Source organism: Gigantopelta aegis, chromosome 10 (genome assembly GCF_016097555.1).
Source record: "Gigantopelta aegis isolate Gae_Host chromosome 10, Gae_host_genome, whole genome shotgun sequence".
NCBI classification, from domain to species: domain Eukaryota; kingdom Metazoa; phylum Mollusca; class Gastropoda; order Neomphalida; family Peltospiridae; genus Gigantopelta; species Gigantopelta aegis.
The window spans coordinates 1,694,587-1,706,715 of NC_054708.1; the positions used below are offsets into that span (position 1 = coordinate 1,694,587).

A 12,129-nucleotide genomic window follows, 5' to 3' on the forward strand; every position below is an offset into this window, starting at 1 on the left:
CAATATGAAGGTCATTTATGTTTAATTTTTACCAGAAATTATGTGACATTTAGTTATACCTCATTTATAAATACTATCCGGTATTTGGTTTTTGTTGCAAAACTGCCCTCTAAATTTGTCAATAAATTAACGAAGAATTATTCGAATTGTCAACACGCCACAATGTGATACAAACACATGAGAGGAATAAAAAATATACTTGTATACATACAAATTTGAAATATTTATTCCCATATGTTATACGTTGTACGAAAAGAACGTGACCATTTAGACAGCTGACCTGAGAAGCTTATCGAATCGCTAATTGTATGGCGTCGGTGGTGTAACGGTTAGCATGGTTGCCTTCCAAGCAGTCGATCCGGGTTCGACTCCCGGCCGACGCACTGTCTATTTTTGTAAATTAATGAATATATCTTTTTACTGGTGGCATTCTTCTGTCATTTGTGTGTAATAACAATCGTTATCAAAAGAAAGAAATGTTTTATTTAACGACGCACTCAACACATTTTATTTACGGTTATATGGCGTCAGACATATGGTTAAGGACCACACAGATTTTGAGAGGAAACCCGCTGTCGCCACTACATGGGCTACTCTTCCGATTAGCAGCAAGGGATGTTTTATTTGCGCTTGCCACAGGCATGGCCTTTGTTGAACCAGTTATGGATCACTGGTCGGTGCAAGTGGTTTACAACTACCCATTGAGGCTTGCGGAGCACTCGCTCAGGGTTTGGAGTCGGTATCTGGATTAAAAATCCCATGCCTCGACTGGGATCCGAACTCAGTAGCTACCAGCCTGTAGACCGATGACCTACCACGACGCACACCGAGGCCGGTTCAATCGTTATCAGTTACTGGAATATCAAGGTCGTACATAGCTTACTAAATATCTCATTGTGAAATTAAGAAAGACCCTATTTAAAAGTACAAAGAAATACAAACCTATTTAAATATGCTGGTAGTTCTCTTTTAAAAAATATTTTGTAGTTATTGCAAAACTGTCCTCTCAATTACTCCATCATGTAATGACACATAATCAGTGAATTGGTCTTAAGACGGTGATGATACTAAGCGTGTACAAAAGATGAGAATATTCCCTTTTCGAGAGTCAAATTTCCTATTGTTACCAAACTGCTGCATTTTGTGTAATACGTTATTTTCTACAAACTGTGATACACAAAGAAATCTAAAAGCTAAAAGTTTCCCATCTTCAACAAATTAAGAACCGACATTAACCAGCGAATGTTGTATCGAAATCCGACACAGGCCTATAATCTAGCGTCACAATTCATTGTTCAGTTGCCGGTGAGTGTATTTGCAGTCTATGATTTCTCTGTGAGTCTGGTATTTTTGAAAGCCGAGCAATATTAACGAGTTGAAAATTAATCCAACCACGTGACAGCCTGACGGGTCATCATCACACAAGCTTCAAATAAATAGTTTCCTTTTCATCTATTAAAATTATACTCTGCCCATTATTCAGATTTTAAATACATCACAATGACGTACAAAAGATGTTAAGATATGAAGAAAACACATTTGTATGAAGAAAAATGTGAAATATTTCCATACATCTGCCATATGGTGTGAGAAAAGAAGTTGACAATTTAGACAGGCGAACTGACAAGCTTATCGAATTGTAAGCCGTATAGCGTCGGTGGTGTAACGGTTAGCATGGTTGCCTTCCAAGCAGTCGATCCGGGTTCGACTCCCGGCCGACGCACTGTCTATTTTTGTAAATAAATGAACGTTTCTTTTTACCGATGGCATACATCAGTCAATTTTGTGTAACAATAATCGTTGTTTATTACTTCAATATCAATATGAAGGTCATTTATGTTTAATTTTTACCAGAAATTATGTGACATTTAGTTATACCTCATTTATAAATACTATCCGGTATTTGGTTTTTGTTGCAAAACTGCCCTCTAAATTTGTCAATAAATTAACGAAGAATTATTCGAATTGTCAACACGCCACAATGTGATACAAACACATGAGAGGAATAAAAAATATACTTGTATACATACAAATTTGAAATATTTATTCCCATATGTTATACGTTGTACGAAAAGAACGTGACCATTTAGACAGCTGACCTGAGAAGCTTATCGAATCGCTAATTGTATGGCGTCGGTGGTGTAACGGTTAGCATGGTTGCCTTCCAAGCAGTCGATCCGGGTTCGACTCCCGGCCGACGCACTGTCTATTTTTGTAAATTAATGAATATATCTTTTTACTGGTGGCATTCTTCTGTCATTTGTGTGTAATAACAATCGTTATCAAAAGAAAGAAATGTTTTATTTAACGACGCACTCAACACATTTTATTTACGGTTATATGGCGTCAGACATATGGTTAAGGACCACACAGATTTTGAGAGGAAACCCGCTGTCGCCACTACATGGGCTACTCTTCCGATTAGCAGCAAGGGATGTTTTATTTGCGCTTGCCACAGGCATGGCCTTTGTTGAACCAGTTATGGATCACTGGTCGGTGCAAGTGGTTTACAACTACCCATTGAGGCTTGCGGAGCACTCGCTCAGGGTTTGGAGTCGGTATCTGGATTAAAAATCCCATGCCTCGACTGGGATCCGAACTCAGTAGCTACCAGCCTGTAGACCGATGACCTACCACGACGCCACCGAGGCCGGTTCAATCGTTATCAGTTACTGGAATATCAAGGTCGTACATAGCTTACTAAATATCTCATTGTGAAATTAAGAAAGACCCTATTTAAAAGTACAAAGAAATACAAACCTATTTAAATATGCTGGTAGTTCTCTTTTAAAAAATATTTTGTAGTTATTGCAAAACTGTCCTCTCAATTACTCCATCATGTAATGACACATAATCAGTGAATTGGTCTTAAGACGGTGATGATACTAAGCGTGTACAAAAGATGAGAATATTCCCTTTTCGAGAGTCAAATTTCCTATTGTTACCAAACTGCTGCATTTTGTGTAATACGTTATTTTCTACAAACTGTGATACACAAAGAAATCTAAAAGCTAAAAGTTTCCCATCTTCAACAAATTAAGAACCGACATTAACCAGCGAATGTTGTATCGAAATCCGACACAGGCCTATAATCTAGCGTCACAATTCATTGTTCAGTTGCCGGTGAGTGTATTTGCAGTCTATGATTTCTCTGTGAGTCTGGTATTTTTGAAAGCCGAGCAATATTAACGAGTTGAAAATTAATCCAACCACGTGACAGCCTGACGGGTCATCATCACACAAGCTTCAAATAAATAGTTTCCTTTTCATCTATTAAAATTATACTCTGCCCATTATTCAGATTTTAAATACATCACAATGACGTACAAAAGATGTTAAGATATGAAGAAAACACATTTGTATGAAGAAAAATGTGAAATATTTCCATACATCTGCCATATGGTGTGAGAAAAGAAGTTGACAATTTAGACAGGCGAACTGACAAGCTTATCGAATTGTAAGCCGTATAGCGTCGGTGGTGTAACGGTTAGCATGGTTGCCTTCCAAGCAGTCGATCCGGGTTCGACTCCCGGCCGACGCACTGTCTATTTTTGTAAATAAATGAACGTTTCTTTTTACCGATGGCATACATCAGTCAATTTTGTGTAACAATAATCGTTGTTTATTACTTCAATATCAATATGAAGGTCATTTATGTTTAATTTTTACCAGAAATTATGTGACATTTAGTTATACCTCATTTATAAATACTATCCGGTATTTGGTTTTTGTTGCAAAACTGCCCTCTAAATTTGTCAATAAATTAACGAAGAATTATTCGAATTGTCAACACGCCACAATGTGATACAAACACATGAGAGGAATAAAAAATATACTTGTATACATACAAATTTGAAATATTTATTCCCATATGTTATACGTTGTACGAAAAGAACGTGACCATTTAGACAGCTGACCTGAGAAGCTTATCGAATCGCTAATTGTATGGCGTCGGTGGTGTAACGGTTAGCATGGTTGCCTTCCAAGCAGTCGATCCGGGTTCGACTCCCGGCCGACGCACTGTCTATTTTTGTAAATTAATGAATATATCTTTTTACTGGTGGCATTCTTCTGTCATTTGTGTGTAATAACAATCGTTATCAAAAGAAAGAAATGTTTTATTTAACGACGCACTCAACACATTTTATTTACGGTTATATGGCGTCAGACATATGGTTAAGGACCACACAGATTTTGAGAGGAAACCCGCTGTCGCCACTACATGGGCTACTCTTCCGATTAGCAGCAAGGGATGTTTTATTTGCGCTTGCCACAGGCATGGCCTTTGTTGAACCAGTTATGGATCACTGGTCGGTGCAAGTGGTTTACAACTACCCATTGAGGCTTGCGGAGCACTCGCTCAGGGTTTGGAGTCGGTATCTGGATTAAAAATCCCATGCCTCGACTGGGATCCGAACTCAGTAGCTACCAGCCTGTAGACCGATGACCTACCACGACGCCACCGAGGCCGGTTCAATCGTTATCAGTTACTGGAATATCAAGGTCGTACATAGCTTACTAAATATCTCATTGTGAAATTAAGAAAGACCCTATTTAAAAGTACAAAGAAATACAAACCTATTTAAATATGCTGGTAGTTCTCTTTTAAAAAATATTTTGTAGTTATTGCAAAACTGTCCTCTCAATTACTCCATCATGTAATGACACATAATCAGTGAATTGGTCTTAAGACGGTGATGATACTAAGCGTGTACAAAAGATGAGAATATTCCCTTTTCGAGAGTCAAATTTCCTATTGTTACCAAACTGCTGCATTTTGTGTAATACGTTATTTTCTACAAACTGTGATACACAAAGAAATCTAAAAGCTAAAAGTTTCCCATCTTCAACAAATTAAGAACCGACATTAACCAGCGAATGTTGTATCGAAATCCGACACAGGCCTATAATCTAGCGTCACAATTCATTGTTCAGTTGCCGGTGAGTGTATTTGCAGTCTATGATTTCTCTGTGAGTCTGGTATTTTTGAAAGCCGAGCAATATTAACGAGTTGAAAATTAATCCAACCACGTGACAGCCTGACGGGTCATCATCACACAAGCTTCAAATAAATAGTTTCCTTTTCATCTATTAAAATTATACTCTGCCCATTATTCAGATTTTAAATACATCACAATGACGTACAAAAGATGTTAAGATATGAAGAAAACACATTTGTATGAAGAAAAATGTGAAATATTTCCATACATCTGCCATATGGTGTGAGAAAAGAAGTTGACAATTTAGACAGGCGAACTGACAAGCTTATCGAATTGTAAGCCGTATAGCGTCGGTGGTGTAACGGTTAGCATGGTTGCCTTCCAAGCAGTCGATCCGGGTTCGACTCCCGGCCGACGCACTGTCTATTTTTGTAAATAAATGAACGTTTCTTTTTACCGATGGCATACATCAGTCAATTTTGTGTAACAATAATCGTTGTTTATTACTTCAATATCAATATGAAGGTCATTTATGTTTAATTTTTACCAGAAATTATGTGACATTTAGTTATACCTCATTTATAAATACTATCCGGTATTTGGTTTTTGTTGCAAAACTGCCCTCTAAATTTGTCAATAAATTAACGAAGAATTATTCGAATTGTCAACACGCCACAATGTGATACAAACACATGAGAGGAATAAAAAATATACTTGTATACATACAAATTTGAAATATTTATTCCCATATGTTATACGTTGTACGAAAAGAACGTGACCATTTAGACAGCTGACCTGAGAAGCTTATCGAATCGCTAATTGTATGGCGTCGGTGGTGTAACGGTTAGCATGGTTGCCTTCCAAGCAGTCGATCCGGGTTCGACTCCCGGCCGACGCACTGTCTATTTTTGTAAATTAATGAATATATCTTTTTACTGGTGGCATTCTTCTGTCATTTGTGTGTAATAACAATCGTTATCAAAAGAAAGAAATGTTTTATTTAACGAGATCGTTAAATATAGAGTTGGTTTCTCCTATTTATCGAAGATTTTATAAAGGTACTCGTATTGCTGATGGAACTCGGTATGTTCGTGTAAAATTCCCGCCTAACATAAGGAGTTTGCCTTATTCGATGAAGTTCAAAACAGTGGAGGGGGTGGAGTATTTTCGAGTGCTTCATGATAATCAGTTGAAGGTGTGTTACAACTGCATGTCGGACAGTCACGTCATAAAAGATTGCCCTGATATTGTGTGTAATTTCTGCAAGGAAAAGGGACATTACGCGAAGAACTGTAACAAAACTTTTCTTTGTGACAAATGTGGTAACAAGGAGGAAGAGTGTGTGTGTAGCGTGCATGTAGATGACAGTGAGTGGATTGATGCCAGTGACAGTGAAAATGATGCAATGAATGAAGACGTGCATGAAAGCCAAGTGACAGTTGAAAAGGCTACGCAGGAAAAACATGCAGGTGATAATAAAGATAAAACACCAGTTTCGTCGAACTTGGACAAACAGCACACAAAGATTGAATTAAAAGCCGTGAAATTGAGTGGTAGTAGTTACAACAAGGACGCTGATACAATAGCAAAAGAAATTGACAATTCTCAACAACGAAAGCCATCGCGTCGGTCACGGTTGGTCAAGCGCCCTGCAGATGAGGCAGTCTGGAGTACTGTGTCAACAAGAAAACAAAAGAGACAAGCCGCGCGTGCAAAAGGTGTGGATGAGAGTTTAAAAGAGAGAAGAATGAGTGATTGTGTGAGTGTGGATAAGAATTAACAATGGCTTATTTAATGTACTTGTTTCTTATTACAATGCTGTTATTGTCTTTAAATGTAAATGGATTGAGGGATATTGATAAATTAAATTCAGTGTTTGCAAATATTAAAAGTAGACATGCTAATGTTATTTTTCTGCAGGAAACATTTTGGGATAATAATTTTATTGAAAGATATAAACACTTATGGGATGGGAAGATATTTTATAATAATTGTCCATATAAAAATAGAAGAGGGGTGGCAATATTGATTTCTAAAGAATGTCCTTATAAATTTACTTTTAATAGTTGCGACACTGAAGGCAGAATTTTAAAAATTAATGCCAAAATTGATAATGATGAATTTAGTTTCATTAATGTATATGCATGCGCCAAATAATATTGATGAAAAGGTTTGTTTTTTCAATGAATTAAATAATTTTGTGAATAATAAAAATACAATAATGGCTGGAGATTTTAATGAAATATTTGATCCATCTTTAGATCTTGGTATTAATAATACAACTTTCAGTTTGAAAAGTAGCAATATATTAAAATCTTTTCTAGGTGATTTTAATTTGGTTGATATTTGGCGTCATAGGAATCCAGGAAAGAGAGAGTTCAGTAGATCACAGATTGTTGAAAATGTTTTAAAACAATCTAGAATTGATTTCTTTTTACTTTCTAGGAATATATTACAGTTTGTCATTAACTCATACATATCCTATACTGCTTTTAGTGATCATGATTTTGTGTCTCTTAAACTTGATTTTTCTCGTGTTGAGAGGGGTCAAGGTATATGGATTTTTAATAATGAATTATTGCAAGATGAAAATTTTTGTAAAGATATTACTGATGTTATTAAGAATGAGTGTGATTGTCCTTTGTTTATGACTGAGCCTCTTGTTTGGTGGGATAATTTAAAATTTAAAAAGAGAAAATGTGCAACTTATTTTGCTATCAATAGGCGTAAATTAGAAAATGATAAATATTATTTCATCCAAAATGCTTTGAGACGGGAATATGCTAAATTAGCTATAAATAAACAACATGATTTAACATATTTAGTAACCTTACAAGATGAATTACAATTAATAGAAAAGTCTAAGTGTAATGGTGCGATTTTGAGATCTAAAGTACAGTGGCATTTAGAATCTGATAAAAATACATCTTTTTTTCTTAATTTAGAAAAAACGAAACAGGAATCAAATTCAATTAAAGAACTTAATACAATTAAAGGATTGTCAAGGAAAACTGAAGATATACTAGAATGTGCTCATGATTTTTATTCTAAATTATATACCCAAGATGATATTGACTTAGATAAAGAAGAATATATTTTAAATTTAATAACCAATAAAATAACAGAATCTGAAAGTGAAAATTGTGATAAAGATATTTTGATTGAAGAATTAACGAATGCGTTGAAAAGTATGAATAAAAATAAATCTCCTGGTATGGATGGTCTAACGGTTGAGTTTTATGTCAAATTCTGGGATATTTTAAAGCCTTTGTTTCATAAAGTTGTTATGTCAGTTCAAAATGAAGATCATTTATCACGTAGTATGAAAAAAGGGATTATTAGTCTTTTTTACAAGAAAAAGGGAGATAAAATTAATCTTAAAAATTTTAGGCCCATAAGTCTTTTAAATGTTGATTACAAAATCATTTCTAAAGTTCTTTCAAATCGTCTAAAGTTAGTAATATCAAATATTATTTCCCCTGAACAAACATGTTGTGTTCCAGGTAGAGATATAGTTGACAACATTATGTCAGTACGTGATGTTATTGATTTTGTAGATATAAATAAAACAGAGGTTTTTTTTAAATTAAAATAGACCAAGAGAAGGCGTTTGATAGGGTTTCACATAGTTTTATAGTTAAAGTCTTGAATAAATTTAACTTTGGTAATAAATTTATTTCTTGGATTAAAATTCTGTATAATGATATTAAAAGTAGTGTAAAAATCAATGGTCATTTAACGCCTTTTTTTCCAGTTACTAGAGGTGTTAGGCAGGGATGTCCAATTTCAATGATGCTTTATATAATTGTTGCCGAACCTTTAAATAATTTATTAAAAAGTCAACAAGATATTAAAGGGATAAAAATAAATAATGAATTTAATTCTTTATTATTTCAACATGCTGATGATACTACTATCACTGTACAAGATGCTCAGTCTGTTGAGGTGGTTTTTCACACTGTCAATTCATTTTGTCGTGCTACGGGTGCAAAAGTTAATATTGAAAAATCAGAAGTACTTTGTATTGGTAAAGCTGTGGAAAAAGATTTCTCATTTAATATTCCTGTTGCTATTAATAAAGATTGTGTTCAAATTCTTGGCATTTATTTAGGACCAAATAAAATTTTGTGCGAAAGATTGAACTGGAAAACAAAAATTTAAAAAATGAAATCATTAATTAACATGTGGAAACAAAGAAAACTTACTTTAAATGGTAAAGCGACAGTGTGGAATACCTTATTAACTTCTAGATTATGGTATATAATTAATGCAATTCATGTTCCTAGGTGGGTTGAACAAGAAATTCAGAAGTTGTTTTGTAAATTTATGTGGGATGATAAAATACCATTAATAAAATATTCTACAATTATTGGGAGTAAAAGTTCAGGTGGGCTTAATATTCAAGATATCTCTTTGAAGAAAATCGCTTTTCGTATTAAATTATTAAAGACGTATTTTAATAATGATTTCAGTTCTGTTTGGAAACATATAATGTCTGAATTTCTTGGTAAAATATATGAATATGAACTTATCTTTTAATATATTTAATATGGTTTTTGATGAACCAGCTTTGGCTACCATTAACCTTTCTTATGCTGAGGTTTTGTTAGCATGGGACAATATTTCAAAGCGTGAACGCTTTTTCCCCTTAGATTTAGATCAAATATTGTCTCAGCCAATATTTCATAATCCATTTATTAATTACAAAAATAAATTATTATGTTTAAATTCTTTTATTGAAAGTGGTATTATAACGGTGGCTGATATTGCATATGAAGTTGTACCGGGATTTTTACCGGTATCTGCAATTGTTGAAATTATTAAAGAAAAATATCCTGATATGTTGGCAGCAGAAATTTCTACTGCTTATTATGTAATTCTGAACTCGCTTCCTGATGAATGGAAACAGGCTATTTTAAATAATATTAAAAATTCGTCACAAGTTAAAGATTTGTTTTTGATTAATAATAATGAAAAAATAAATGTAAGTAAATTTAATGTTAAATTAATATATTCTTTATTAATTTCACAAAATTTTAAATTACCTTCTTGTTTAGAAAAATGGCACGATTTGGGTTTTGTTATAGATTGGAAGCCAGTTTGGAAAATTATACATTACTGTGATAAGACTTCGGAATTTGTTGACTTGGATTTTAAGATTGCTCATAACATTATTTTCACATACTCGTGTCCTGTTTGCTTTAAAGAAGAAGAAGATATGTGTCATTTATTGTTGTATTGTGATGAACTTTGTGATTTAATTTCTATTTTTCATGAATTATGTATTTATATGTTTAAGGATACTGGTTTTTCTTTACAATTATTGAAAAAAATGTTGCTTTTCGGGTGTTATTTTAAAATACAAAAATGCTCAAAAGAATTCATCAATGCTTTGCTCTCAATATATAGAATATCTGTTTTCAAGACACGTTTAATAGCGGAATCAAGGGGAGTAAATATTAATATTGTTAAGTTTTTTCAGCATTATTTACGTCAATACTTCTTAATACTTTTAAATCAATATCGCTTTAACAATAAATCTTCTGCATTTATTAATAAATATATAAAAAATAATATTTTTCTTGATCTAAATAAAGATGAATTGGTTTTCAAATACCCACTTGAAAACTGAATTTTAGATTTAGTATTTATCTTTAAAATTTAACATTATCTTATTAGATCGATATCCCTCAATTTTTTTAATGTTTGTGTGTGTTTGTGTGAATGTGTGTGTGCGTTTGTGGCAAATGCGTGAATGGTTCTATGTGTGTGAATATGTGTGAATCTTTTTATAATTTTTATTTGTATATTTTATGTATATATCAAATATTGAGTTTCACGAATAAAAAGATAAAAAAAAACAAAAAAAAAACCATGCTTGCCTTCCAAGCAGTCGATCCGGGTTCGACTCCCGGCCGACGCACTGTCTATTTTTGTAAATTAATGAATATATCTTTTTACTGGTGGCATTCTTCTGTCATTTGTGTGTAATAAATCGTTATCAAAAGAAAGAAATGTTTTATTTAACGACGCACTCGACACATTTTATTCACGGTTATATGGCGTCAGACATATGGTTAAGGACCACACAGATTTTGAGAGGAAACCCGCTGTCGCCACTACATGGGCTACTCTTCCGATTAGCAGCAAGGGATCTTTTATTTGCGCTTGCCACAGGCAGGATAGCACAAACCATGGCCTTTGTTGAACCAGTTATGGATCACTGGTCGGTGCAAGTGGTTTACAACTACCCATTGAGCCTTGCGGAACACTCGCTCAGGGTTTGGAGTCGGTATCTGGATTAAAAATCCCATGCCTCGACTGGGATCCGAACTCAGTAGACCGATGACCAGCCTGTAGACCGATGACCTACCACGACGCCACCGAGGCCGGTTCAATCGTTATCAGTTACTGGAATATCAAGGTCGTACATAGCTTACTAAATATCTCATTGTGAAATTAAGAAAGACCCTATTTAAAAGTACAAAGAAATACAAACCTATTTAAATATGCTGGTAGTTCTCTTTTAAAAAATATTTTGTAGTTATTGCAAAACTGTCCTCTCAATTACTCCATCATGTAATGACACATAATCAGTGAATTGGTCTTAAGACGGTGATGATACTAAGCGTGTACAAAAGATGAGAATATTCCCTTTTCGAGAGTCAAATTTCCTATTGTTACCAAACTGCTGCATTTTGTGTAATACGTTATTTTCTACAAACTGTGATACACAAAGAAATCTAAAAGCTAAAAGTTTCCCATCTTCAACAAATTAAGAACCGACATTAACCAGCGAATGTTGTATCGAAATCCGACACAGGCCTATAATCTAGCGTCACAATTCATTGTTCAGTTGCCGGTGAGTGTATTTGCAGTCTATGATTTCTCTGTGAGTCTGGTATTTTTGAAAGCCGAGCAATATTAACGAGTTGAAAATTAATCCAACCACGTGACAGCCTGACGGGTCATCATCACACAAGCTTCAAATAAATAGTTTCCTTTTCATCTATTAAAATTATACTCTGCCCATTATTCAGATTTTAAATACATCACAATGACGTACAAAAGATGTTAAGATATGAAGAAAACACATTTGTATGAAGAAAAATGTGAAATATTTCCATACCTCTGTCATATGGTGTGAGAAAAGAAGTTGACAATTTAGACAGGCGAACTGACAAGCTTA

General features: G+C 34.1%; 7 non-coding genes across 7 annotated transcripts; all 7 read left to right on the forward strand.

Annotated features, from left to right (window-relative positions):
- Positions 1-311: 311 nt before the first annotated feature.
- Trnag-ucc lies at positions 312-383 on the forward strand. Its single transcript has one exon. It is a non-coding gene; the product is annotated as a tRNA-Gly (tRNA).
- A 1,268-nt stretch (positions 384-1,651) lies between these two features.
- Trnag-ucc lies at positions 1,652-1,723 on the forward strand. Its single transcript has one exon. It is a non-coding gene; the product is annotated as a tRNA-Gly (tRNA).
- Positions 1,724-2,130: 407 nt separating this feature from the next.
- Positions 2,131-2,202, forward strand: Trnag-ucc. The gene has a single exon. It is a non-coding gene; the product is annotated as a tRNA-Gly (tRNA).
- A 1,267-nt stretch (positions 2,203-3,469) lies between these two features.
- Positions 3,470-3,541, forward strand: Trnag-ucc. Its single transcript has one exon. It is a non-coding gene; the product is annotated as a tRNA-Gly (tRNA).
- Positions 3,542-3,948: 407 nt separating this feature from the next.
- Positions 3,949-4,020, forward strand: Trnag-ucc. Its single transcript has one exon. It is a non-coding gene; the product is annotated as a tRNA-Gly (tRNA).
- Positions 4,021-5,287: 1,267 nt separating this feature from the next.
- On the forward strand, positions 5,288-5,359 carry Trnag-ucc. The gene has a single exon. It is a non-coding gene; the product is annotated as a tRNA-Gly (tRNA).
- A 407-nt stretch (positions 5,360-5,766) lies between these two features.
- Positions 5,767-5,838, forward strand: Trnag-ucc. Its single transcript has one exon. It is a non-coding gene; the product is annotated as a tRNA-Gly (tRNA).
- Positions 5,839-12,129: the final 6,291 nt, after the last annotated feature.